The sequence below is a fragment of the Chlamydotis macqueenii genome, chromosome 9 (genome assembly GCF_036417535.1).
Source record: "Chlamydotis macqueenii isolate bChlMac1 chromosome 9, bChlMac1.mat, whole genome shotgun sequence".
NCBI lineage: Eukaryota > Metazoa > Chordata > Aves > Otidiformes > Otididae > Chlamydotis > Chlamydotis macqueenii.
The window spans coordinates 3,290,824-3,304,414 of record NC_141564.1 but is presented as its reverse complement, the minus strand read 5'-3'; positions in this window follow the sequence as shown (position 1 = coordinate 3,304,414).

Here is a 13,591-nt window from a genome sequence, read left to right as displayed (position 1 = left end):
TTACACTCTTAGAGCAAGGAGTTTTAACTCTTTCATTCAAAATATCTTTTCTTTCAGGTGCCATTCAGTTTTACTAAAGAATAAAATATGCAAAGATGCTAGAGTCCTTAAACTAACCACCTCACTTTACCTAAGAATTTTTGCAGGAACTGCAGACATTAACACTTACGTATATTAATATCTAAAGGTGTGTGTTTAAAACTTGGTGTTATTGGTTTTAAAGTAGGTTATTTGCTTCAAACTAGGTGTTAATTTTATGTATATATACGTATGTGCTTATTTTGGATTTGCAATGGCAGAAAACCGAACGCTAATTATTCACTCACTTTTTGGAAGGTAGTGCTAGTGGAAGCCAGGTATTAAGGAATACATGTGATTTATCAGTTCCAGAAATGACCAAAGGATAAAAGGACAACTCAACAGCATGGGTCTGGGACATCCTATGGAGCACGTGTCCCAGATTTAATTTTCAGATCTACCTGGTCATTAGGGAATGCCAATGACCGTATCTACTTTCTCCACAGTCAACAGGAACGAGAGAGCAGAAAACATGATTTTTTTTTTTTCCAGTTAAACCCAAGCAAAAGCTTTGAGTTTGCAAAGTTTGCATCTGACTATAAATTCATACCTACTGCAGGCTTCAGAGAAGGCTGAATACAGACTTGAGAAAACTCATCAAATATCTTTTCCTGTGAACCCAGATCTCTAGATTTCTAATGATTGTTTCACAAAGAACTGCCAACGGCTTTATTAAATCAAATAAGCCTCCAGTCAAGCCTCTATTTAAAGGGTCTTCTATTTAGAAGTTAATATATTGTTCCTTTGTAGATTGGACATTGTCCTCCTATGTCCCCATTTACTGTTCATATACATTTCTTCTCCATTTCTGGCATTTTTCCCATTTTACAGCACTATCCGTTGCTTCCCCAAGTCCCCACAGGATGTACCTACCCAACATGGAGCTGGTGGAAAGGAAACTCTCAGCTCAGTACCCACTTTTGGATACCCTGCGGCTTGAGCAGGTGCCAAGGCCGGGCCGGGCAGCATCAGGAACGGCAGCAGCGCTCGCTCAGTAAGGGGAATGGCAGCAAACAGGCTGTGGCACGTGGTCTGTGGGTCTTCAGTAGAGCTAGTGTCGTAGTTCAGCCCTGATCAGGACCAGACTACGCAGTCTCTCTCTCACTCCCCCCACCTTCCGAGAGAACAGGGAGAGAAAATATAAAGAAAAACGGCTCGAGGTTTGCTTCGCTCTGTGCTGTCGTGGGGATTTCATCCTTCAGATTTTAAAATAACAGCTATTGAGGATTTGGGAAGAGTCAGCAGCCTCCCCCTAAGTCTCTATCAGGATTAAATCACTAAAAATATTTCCAGTTCGTCAGGCACAAAGTATCTGGGCAGAGGCATACTGTTCTGTTTCTCCGCAGCGCCGTTCCTGTGGCACTCTGGCCCTCAGTTCAGCAGCGATAATAATGCTCCTCAGCTTGTTTGAAGATTAAATTAGCTGCTGTTAGTTCAGCTCTTTGAAGATGCACCCAAAGTGGTAAGCGCTAAGCATTATTAGATGAATTTTAGCCACTGGACCATAGCGAGATGTTGTTGCTTTGTATTAGTGCTTGAGCCAGCCGAAGCCTTGGCTACTGGTCCACCTGAGCCCCCCTGCTCCTGCGTCCCCCTCTGCTCGGCTCTGCTAAGTGTCAGACTATGGGGTTCTGTCCTTAAACAGAGTCATCTTAATGGCATTTAAAGGACAAGTCTGCAAACTGGCTTTAAAGATTGTTCTTCACGATTAAGAAAAGCTTTTAATTTTCCAAGCCTTATCTGAAAATTTCTGTCTTTTTTTATACCTCAACCTCAAAGCAGCAAATCATCACCATGATTTATTAAGCTGAAATATGATTTAATTAAAAAAAAAAAACAAAAACAAAAAACCAAACAAAAAAAAACCAAACAAAAAAAAAAAAAAAAAGAAGCTGTCAGTCTGCCTTTCAAATTTAAAGAAAAATAGGCAACTAGATTTTCCATTACATTACTCCAGGTTGGAAAGGGTGTGACAGAGGTAAGGATTTAGGTCCTTATTAAAGCCCTCTAGTGGTAGTTCCACTTACAGTATTTGTTAACAGACAAAATTTCTCCACTGGTAGACTATTTTATTTGGGATCTTTAATAAGAAATTAGATACATCTGTCCTTAGAATTAGGGAAAGGAAAAAGAGAAAATTTTAGTAGCAAGATAAGCCTTTCTATATAGAAATAATTGTGATTTAAATGTACAGCTTAGTTGAAGTTCCAAATGACAAATCAGGTAAACGGAAAAGGCAGCACGTGCCACCCTACAAGGTCTGTCCCCCAGAACTGGTACCTGGTACGGACTGAGACAGCTTCTGCCAAATTAAAGCTGACCCAGTTCTCCTACAATCCAGGGTCAGTGTTTAATAATCAGGGTTTGAGTGTACTGGTGGATTGCTGTGGAGAAGTTCCCAATGAGCATGCTGTACCAGCCACGCAGATAAACAATATCTTTCATTCCTCAAGGCCATAAATCTATCACTTTTCGTCAGCCACTATATTGCCGTTCTGGTAGTTTTCTCAGACTTCCTTCCTCTGTGAAGTTCCCTTTCAAAACAAATACAGAAATGATACAGTCCAAGGCAGCAGAGAGAATGACACAGGAGTAGTTTAGTAACAATATTGCTGAGATTAGAGAAGAGCTCAAGATTGGGGGGTTGAGGGGGGAACCCAAAAAAAAAAAAAAACAACAAAAAAAACCAAACCAAAACACCACCAATCAGGTCAGTAAAATCAGTATAGGTAGAACTGGTATTTTAAGGTGTGTTACATAGTGGCTGCCCTTTGCCAAAAGAAACTATGTAAAAAAAAAAAAAAATTTAATTTAAGCTTAAATCAGTTTTTAGAAAGCAAGACCACCTTACAGTTTGTTTCCTAGAAGCAATTTCAGGATTTTAACTATGAAGCTGATAAGGAGGACCTGCCCAGAACCTGTCAAATAACCAACCTGTCTGCCTCAGCCTCCAGGTCAACAGACTCTATCTGGATGTTCCACACAGGGCTGGACCTGAAGCTCTCTCAACTGTTACATTGCTAAACGAGCGCTGAAGTGCCTGACAGAGCATTCTGTGTTTCTCAAGAAGAACTCTCCCACAGTTCTCCGGGAGGGAAAAGCATTTCTCTGAGTGTTTCTTCAGCATCTCCTCTTAACCATCTGGAGGATTTTCTGGAGTGCGTACCTGAATAGAGGTGCTTATTAGAAGTACCCATTTCGAGGAAGTGTTTTGAGAGTGGAGCAAGAATTATAATTGCCAATCAAGAGATCCTTTGGGGAAATGAGGCTGGTACTGCAAAAGACAGAACGTCCTTGCTGAATAAAAGATTTTTGTTGAGGAAGGTCAAAATTATTCATGACAAGAGACCACTTCCAGGAGAGGATGGTCTTTACACCAAGTACTTCACCATGACTTTTCTCATTTTCCATGAGAGCTCTAAAGTGTACAAATCATCTTTGGACTGTCCAGGAAAAGTATTAAAGTATGCGTGTTATATGACCTTTTTTAAAATAATTTTTTAAAAGTCAAAACAATAGAGTGATCCTGGTAAGTACAATCATAAATACTAAAATAATAAAAATTACATTGTTTTGTTTGCAGTTACAGTATAAAACAAATAAGACTTACAGTAAACAATACGCATCACTTACTAGCATGAAGTCCCCCGAGAGTTACCCTTCGGAAGAACGATGACCACTTGGTAGGGTATAGGCTACGTCCAAAAAAAATGTACAATGAGCATACTGTGTGGCAGGGTTTAATTTCCTGACTCTTGTGGGACTTAACTCTCAACTTTAATAAGACTGCGCTGTTGCACAAAGGGCACTGTGAAGCAGTGTGATCCAATGGCTACAACACAAGCTGAGTGTAGAAAACTACGTTCTTTTCCTGGATCTACCATTGGCTTCCAAGATAATTTTGTACGTCACTCAACAGCTCGGCTTCCTCCTTGGTAAAAACGGGAATAACAATGGTTTCTCACCTTTGACATTCAAAGTGCTAAGTATTATTAATTCATTAATTTATCAACCTCAAGCAGAGCTGTGACCTTGAAAACGGAGACATTCCAAAGAGTCTGCAGAGGCTGCTGTGGAGATCATTAGCGCTATTTATTTTCACAGGCAAGCACGTGGATGTTACAGCAATGCTTGCAGGGCCGGAGGAGGAGAGGCAGCATGATACACCAGATAGCGTGGTGGTTTTCATGCCCGGATAGACAGAATTGTGAAAGCACAGCACTGAGCAAAGGCTGGAAGGAGCTCATCGTGTACAAGGGAACTCACAATGAAACCTACTTGCTCACCTTACTCTCTCAGTGAAGATCACTTGAGAACATTTTTCTTTTTTTAGAGTATTAAAATGATCAAGGAAAATGAGGTTCTGAGTGTTTTGTAAATCTAAAGAATGGAAAAACCAACACAATTCATCATTTCACGTCTACAAATTCTCCCTGAGAACATTTCTCATACGGAAGTCAGCTTTAGTCCATCGATATTTCACAATCCTATACAAAAATAGGGTGGTAATTTCACTTAAAAGAAAATATTCAGTGCTTTATTAACTTGAGAGAGAAAAGGAAAGCCCTGAGTGAGTTACAGCTAAGGGTTCTGAAGCTTTTCACTCTACTCCACAATTTCTTTTGTGCTCTTTCAGCCTGTGCTAATCGCGCAGTGCTGCTGTCATTGGAGCATCTGTCCCCTGCTGCACTGCATCACCAGAAAGCAGCTCTTCCAGCCCATCTGTGACAGCTCCAAGCTCAGAGGAAACACTCGGTGTGGAAATGCTGATTCAAGGTGGCAAGGGATGAGTGGGCTGGCAGAAGTGGCTTCGTGCATTTTAATAACTGACGAAAAAAGGGATGGGAATGACAGACAGGAAGCGAAACTGAGAATATAAATTCTCTCTGCTCGACCAACTCAACATGCTTGTGCTTAATTTGTATTTTAAAGGGCTGGAAATTTATTTTGGACAATAAAAATTGCATGCATCTCAAAATATGTTATATTATACCTCACTGTATGCATAATAATATTTTTTGTATAGCATATTTTAATACAGATTGTATGTATTTTACCATATAAAAACATATAGTGTGCTTGAAAATATCTGCTTAGGGTTGTTTGTTTTTTTAATTGTTGTATTGTCTTGTTCTTAATGGAGATGAATGATATATAGCAGTAGCTTGTCTAATATTAGAGAATGTAGAGGATACAGCAGAAGAAAAGGAAAAGACAAACCAAGCAAAACCCTTTTCAACTGCACCACAGTCAGTATCTGGCCAATACCTTTCGTACTGCAGATTTATTCTTAAATCTGACATACACAACATGTTTTATCCAGCTAAGAACTAGATACTCTGCTATCTATCATATAATTTTGCCAGCGTAAATATGAAATCTAGAGATTAAGGTATGACACATTTCTTCTAATAGTCTTACGTCATACTGCTGAAGCTAGAAAGAAATTTTCTGCATTCACAGGGAAAATAGTGACCCTATGGATAATTCAGTTACAAGGAAGCTGTGACTTACTGATTCCTAAAATACCCTTGTGCCCTGTCTTACGCTGCTGGTAAGGATTTATGTTCCACGTTGAGCTGCTGACCAGCTCCACATGGATGTGACCAAGCTTCTCTAGGAGCCTTAGCTATTTATTTCCTGCTTAGTCTCCTTGACATGAAGGAGTTTAGGACCCTTTGAAGAGAAAAAGAATTGCAAGTGTGAGATATTATTATTTTTCTTTTATAAGCTAGTAAAAAAAAATAACAGTTGAAGAGAGATACAATATATTTTCCACTTTTTCCAAGGCTTTTAGTGGCCTTTGGGGGGGGGGGGGGGGGGGGGGGAACAAAAAAAAAAAAACAAAACCCACCCAACAAACCAACATCATCCCAGCAAACAAAAGAAAAAGGAAAAGCATTTGTGACAATGGAAAATCACAAAGCCATGTCAAAACTCTTCCTGACTTTTCCAAATTTCATCAGCAACATTTGACCAGCTGTAAATATAGCATGTGTGCTATAATCGTTAGGCTTTCAATCTGAACTAACTATAAAATAATCACTTTACTTTAAAACATAAACAAATCTCTTCTCTATCTCCTCTATTTTGGAAGTTCAATGCAAACATAACTTAATAACTAATACAGTGATAAAACTGCTGCAAGAAGAAATTTATAGTACATTAATCTCCAGATTCTGTATTTGGACTGGAAATGATTACGTGATAATGGAATAAATGCTTTGCTAAGTCAATACAAACTTAAATACTGTATATATCAAATGTGGACATGCTCAAGAATAAATCTGCAGTACATTAATTTACAGAAATAACTTTCTTAAATGAAACTTTCTGAAATAATAAGTCCAAGGAAGTGAGCAGGCCATCACTAAAGGGCAGGAAGTAAATTCAGTGTGAATCTATTAAATGGGAGACAGTAAAGATTTGTAAACAGTGAAAAATTATCTACAGCCTTCAAAGTTTCCCTCCACCAAGTACGAGTCAACTCTTTGGGCAATCTGGAGATATTTCCACATTCATTAATGAAAATGATCTGAACTGTTACCTGATCAGGGGGTACCTGAACACAACAGACTGCAGATTCTGTAGAAATATTTCTTTCACAAGGACGAGAAGGCAGGTGAAAGAACATCACAAGACGGTACTGTTCAATCACCAGGACAGCTACTGATCGTGAAGGGACCTGAAGATTTACAGTGGTCCACACGTACCCATTCCACTCCTACGCTCACTGTCCCCCATTTAAAAGTCAAATACTACATACGACTTAAGCTACAAAGCACCATTCATCTTTTTTATGAGAAAATATATATAACCGTACTAAGAACAAATGTTCTTCTGCATGCAAAGTCCTAGTAAGCAGCTGTACACAAATGGAAGTTATCAGAGGTCAAGAGGAAACAAAATCCTTCCCACTCAGTTTGCTGTAAGGCAGTACTAGCATTAAACCGTGGCCATTTCTATAGCACCAACTCAGCTGTAACCCTCACAGTCTTATGAAGAGTTTGGGTAGGGGAGCCACTAACAAGCTTCTTATGCTCTTTTCTGTCTTTCTTCTCAAAAAGCACTTCTATTCTAACTTCATTGGACAAAAATAAATAAATAATCATCCCCACTTCCCCTTCTCCCATTCCAGTGAACTTAAGTTAAAATTAAACCAGGTTAAACTGCCGAAAAGATCTGCTCGGTAGAGCTGAAACAGGAGAAAATCAGCTATTCTAAAATTAGAATTGATAGTGGAAGACCATGAAGGTGGTGAGGCACTGGAACAGATTGCCCAGAGAAGTTGTGCATATCCCATCCTTGGAAGTGCTTGAGGCCAGGCTGGATGGGGCTTTGAGCGACCTGGTCCAGTGAGAGGCGTCCCTGCCCATGGCAGGGGGTTTGAAACTAAATTATCTTTAAGGTCCCTCCCAACCTAAATCATTCTATGAAGCCACATCGGTGCAAAGGAAATGTAAAAAAACTGGTTTGATTTTGAATTTTAGCTACCCACACTGCAAAGCTGTGAAGAATGAGGACGTGGTAGTTTGCATGAATAAATACCTTCCTGCAGTGTGTTATAGTGCGTTATAAAGAGACAGGCCCAAACATTTCAATGGATTAAGCATTGCTTCACTCAGTCTTGCCCAAGTTCTGATTCTGAAAACTGAATGGTGTCATTTACGTCATTTCATATATGTAACACTAAGTACAGCAACCTATTTTTCTAAAACTAGACCTTTGTGACTAATGGCCACCTACCAAAACGAAATGCTTACTTCCACTGCTAAGCGTATTCCAGCAAGGCACATGGCACTGCATTGGCTAGCAAATAATATTTCCCAATTCAAGAAAACAGCTGGGAAATAAGATTGTCAGACAGGCTTGAGAAGCACAGAACAGACAAGAAGAGCAAGAAAGGTGAGGAAACATCGTGACCTCAGCTCCACCCAAACCATAGGCCACTCACATTCATTCTCCAATATTTACAGATGAAATAGGGATTAACTCTTCCCAGCTCCTTTCTGCTCTCCTGCCGTGCCCTAAAGCAGTGAACTACAGCTGTAGCTCCTACACAGGCTCAGTAAATACCCAGCCAAACCATCTGTATCTCTCCTACACGAACCTCAGAAGATCTCTGAAAGCACGCTAATCCAGCTGCAAGAAAGGGCCATGTCCCTGCCTAGGCACATACTGAAAAGGAGACCGAGGAAAGAGAACAATCCCCAGAGCAACAGCCAGTGAAAGAGCTGAAAAATAGAATAACAGAGGAATGAAAAAGTGCTAGTGAAATAAGAGCATGAAGCTGGAAAAGGATAAAGGGTAAGAATGTAGAAATTTGTCAAAAAAGATACAAAATAGTAAAAAATCCCCTCCCCACATACACCTGTCTCCACATACAAGCTGACAAGAAGGGTTTTTGGAAGAAAAGCTAAGAATGCAAAATTTAAAGTTATGAACCCAAGAGCAATCTTGTAGTCTTCAGTTACTTTTCCAAGACAGAAGGGAAAAACCGAGAGAGAAAGGTGGATTAACATCCTAATGCCATGTCAGTGCTGGTGTATGTATGAATAACTGAAACCAGACCTATGCTCCCTCCTCCTCTCCCCAACTCTTTCCAGCTGCTCTCCTAAGTATACTGTCACAATCCCTAAGCAAGAGGTGAGCTGTTATCCCTTCAAGAGTACTCATGTTTTTTTCCTGAATTTTTTGGTAAGGGTACTTTAAGAAAGCTATTATCCTGTGTAGCCACAAAGAGAGCTGAACATGGCAAATAGATGATCCCTTTGATGTCCAAATTTTTGCAAAAATTGCTATTATTTCCTTGTTAATAAATGTCTTGATTTGGATTCTTGAAAGAAAGCCCTTTTACAAAAATCATGTACTGCACTCATCATTGGCATCTTTTACACACAGCAGACTTACACAATCTGCAGTTAAAAAGAATAATTTGTACTAACTTGCCATGAGCCATTTATAGATCCTACCTGAGGTGGAGTCATTATCAAGACAGTTGTCATGGTTTAACCCCAGTTAGCAAACAAGTACCACACAGCCACTCACTCACCCTCCCCGGGAGGATGGGGGACAGAATCAGAAAGAAAGGAAAATTAATGGGTTGAGATAGAGATAGTTTACTAGCTTAGCAAAGAAAAAGATAATAATAATTATTATATAAATTAATAATAATAAAATATAAGGATAATAAAATATACAAATGCACAATTTCTCACCACTAAACAACTGATACAGCTCATCCCACACAGCAATCATGGAAGAGAACTGAGAGTGATCTTGGAACGATCTTGAGAGAGAGAGACAGAGAACAAGAGAGCTGCCCACCAGCCAACCCCTCCTTGTACACTGAGCATGATGTCTATGGCATGGAACACTTCCTTGTGCCAGTCTGGGTCAACCATACCGGCTGTACCTGTCCCAGCTTCTTGCACCTGCACATTAGCAAAACCTGGGATGCTGAAAAAGTCCTTGATCCTTTAGCCACAACTAACAACCTCAGTGTATCATCAACTTCCTTCACATATCAAATCCTATACTAAATCCAAACACAGCAGCTGCAGGCAAGAAAACCAGCTCCATCCCAGTCAAAACCAGGACATCAGCACAGAGTTATTCTGTAGATAAACTCACAGACTACGTGCTTTACCTAGGCCTACAGCACACAGGATAAAATATCTTACCTATTCACATTTTTTCCTCCCAGTTACTTTTCATTTTCCTCCTTCGCCTTTATTCAGCCTATTTCCAAGAGCTAAGTCTTTTGGAAAATAATTTCCAGTAATACAACTTGTGGACATTTGCACTTTTCGAAGTGATTCCTGGTATTCTGTGCTGAGGTGGGAGCAAATGAGAGACAGGGATATTAAGGGCTCTTTAAGGTATCCAAGTAATCTTGAAAAATGTAAGCCAACCACAACTAGTTGTCAAAGACTTTGCACCCAAGTAGTTCATATTACAGACTCTCCTAAACGATCCTCCATCCCTTTCAAGTCACAAGGTCCCCATTGATTTACGCTGTCCAGGATCAATCCTGGTAGGCTAAAGCATATGCCAAAAATCTGTCAGAAACTAATAGATAGGACGTTTGACAGCAACACTTAACTCCCTGGATGAATGTGGGACATGAATAAGAGTTATGCCTTCAGAGAGGGCTTTTCTGATAAGCCCTCCAAGAGGTATCAACTACATTCACTGTGAGTTTTAGTTCTAAGCAACAAACTCTCAGCCACATTTGCACCTTCCCTCAGCTTTCCCGTGCAATGCCAACATCATCTTATTTCCTACACCGCCAAATTGCCTTTCGTAAACTAGGGTGGAGCTAATTTAGCAAACCATCCATTGGAAAGGCTTTGCAGAGTAAGAAGTTTTCTGTGAAGTGATTTTTCAAACATGCCTTCATAAAAAAATATCAGAGAGCCAGAAAAAATATTTAAATGAAAAGGGCAGGTCTGTAAAAACAAACCGTTTTTATGGCACACGGTGGCCAACAGCAACAGTGGCTGAGACACTGCTGCAGAGCAGAGATGGCTTCTCTTCTAACGATCGTGAGCCTACAATGAGCACAAATTTGAGTGAGGAATTTGAGCCTATAGCCACGAAGCATTATTAGCTTTCATCAGGGCCTTTCTGGCTTATTCATGGAATCTGGATGGATCCCAGAGGCATGGTTTCTCAGCCTTCATTAGGCTTTGCAAAATGAGTCTCCGTTACTTGGAAAGACCTACTTGGCAGGGATTCTCTCTTCTCTCTCTTCTTTCAGTGGGTGTTTTGTTGCCATATTCAGGGTTCATATTGGGCCAGATGCCTTTCCAGGAGAAGGGCTGAACTACAATCACAGCTTGCCTTAAACAGGGAAGGGAAAAGGCAAGGCTGCTTATATCCTTATTTTCTTACAGCTGCAACAGCTAAAAACTTCTTTACAAAATGAAGTTCACGTTCAAACAACGTGAAAAAACTCCATCAGGACCACCTTTGTCACTGTCTGCCCTCACTGAGATATGTACTGTACCAGACTCGCACTCCCTTGCAAACACACAGAACCAGTGACCTGTGAAAACGTTCCTGATCTTTCAAACACGAGCTCTGTTTCTCCAGCCCCTTATCAAACAGAAAGATCATTTATGTAACAGTCTATCCACAAAAGGCTTTTATTTAGAATGCACAAACATGTGTGCCACTTTCTGCTCATAATACCTATCAATAAAGCAAATTACTGTGGATGAGCTGGCAAAGAAATAAGTCTTTGAAATGGCTAGTCCGGCATTCAATTCACCTGAAGTGGCCAGAAAGGAACATTCCCTTCTAAACTTAAAGATGCTCAGTCTCTTGACTCAAAAGCTCAGGTGGAGCTCAGCCAGAGCTGACTTGCATGAACAACACAGCATCCAAAAATAATTGTTTTGCCTGCTAGAAAAGCTGACCCACTGAAGTCAGGAACGCTTTCTGTTTTGAAGAACGGGCATCAGTAACGTGCCAGATGACAACCTTATTTTGATTGGATGCTGGCTTGTTGCCTTCAAGTGCTTCACGGACCTTTAAAGAAATTCCCAATTTTTCTAACTCTTTACATTTGGTTTACCAAATTTTTCAGCTGCAAGGGGAGATTTGACAATTATACTCACCGAAATTGCAAGGTGATTTCAACAGCAGCAATTCTTTTCTTGCTTTCTTCATCCTTCTCTGACATAATTTTTATCACCAATTCTGCCATTCTTGCATTTTTTTCCTTCAGTTAGACTAATTAAAGAAGTATTTGGTCTCATGATGTGCTCATAATAGTAGTTTATTTGCCTAGAGCAACGTGAATAGAGAGGAAAAAAATCAGAGCAGTTAATTGACATTTACTGACAGGAACTCTGATCTTTCAAGTCTCATACATGAGGTTTTCGTGACTTTTTTTCCATGTAGCAACTTTTTTATTCCCTCAAGATTTTAAACGAGTTGGTCACCAAAAGTCTGAGCTTTTGTTAGTGTATGCTGGTCTGTTTTTCTGTAGATAAAGGACAGACAAACCCAAAAACTATGATGTTAATGGGAGATTCAGCTGGCATTGACTATAACCGCAACCAAGGTTTAAAGTTCTACCCTCATGGATGTCTTATAAAACAGGCAAAGCTTTACAAACGTTTAATATAAAACATTCAAAATAAAGCAGCAGTATGTCCTAAGTGTGCAATTTTTTGTTCCTTGTAAAACCAGTAATAATGCAGCCAGCTAGCATCTTTAAGAAACATACAATTACGATTTCTTTTCAGTAGTATTCTGTTCAATATTGTAAAAATAAAAATGAATTCTGTAAAGTGGACTTGAAAGACTATAAATATTACTATTAATTCTGGGAGATAGGACTTTTCTGGTGGCAAGAATTAAGAGTTGGGAATTTGCTAGTCTCCATGGAAAGTTTAATATCAAACAGTTATCATTAGGCAGTACCAAGAAAACCACTTGTTCTCAACATACTTTCCCTTCCATAAACCACGGAGCCAGAATGTTTCCATACGAAAAGGAAGAGGAAATAAATGAATTTCATATAAAGCACCAAATGTTTTTGGTCAGACCTCAATTATTTTCAAAAGCTTCATGGGGTGGTAGCGGTTCTGTTTCAAATTAGGGAGATGTCCAAGCTGCATACATCAGACTGGGACCTGACTTCCTCAGAACGCAGGGATGCTAGGATCTCAGGCTGATTCAGTTTATTGTAGAAATAGAAAGCATATGCATAGATTCAACATTAATATAACCAAGGAACACAGGTGTTTGTCTTGGAGTTTCATCTGCACTCTTTTCCTAGACAACTTCTAATTTCCCTGTTCCAAAACCACTGACTGGGCAAAGACTGGCTTTGCTCAGCCATGATTTCTTCTTTTCTACAAAGCCTAGACTTTATACAACATATCCAGAATCAGCTAGTTTCCAGTGCCGAAACTCGCTGCTATTCCCAGAAAAATTGTATTTCTCATTATTCTGTGATGTTGGATAGCTAAACTACTGCTGAACACATTCATCAGTCTACCTTAGATGTTAATATGAAGATCTAGCTGTGCTGCCTCTGAAATTCATGGTACAACTCTCATGGATGGGCATGGCTGGTTACCAATGAATATACTGTATGTATAGCAGAAATGCTTTAGAATCATTTGGAGCTTTGTACGTATATGTTCATATCATGTACAGAATTAATTCCTTAGCAGTGGTAGACATGAGACTAAACATTGCCACGACCAAAGCCACACTGAATCAATAACAACGATGAATAAATCATTAACATAGAACTTAATTAAGAAAGTAATGCTTATGGAATTCTTGCAAGCAGGTTGTGAATTATGCAAATACACACTGGCACATGGAAAACAAGGGGTTTGTAGCATTGGCCAAATATTCTGAATTCAGGCTGTCTTAGGTTTTGGCCAGATCAACCACATGGTTTCTTGACTGAATGAGCGTGCTAAAGCCTTTCCTGTAAATCTTCCACAGACAACCAATGTTAATATGGATTAGTTCATCCTAATTA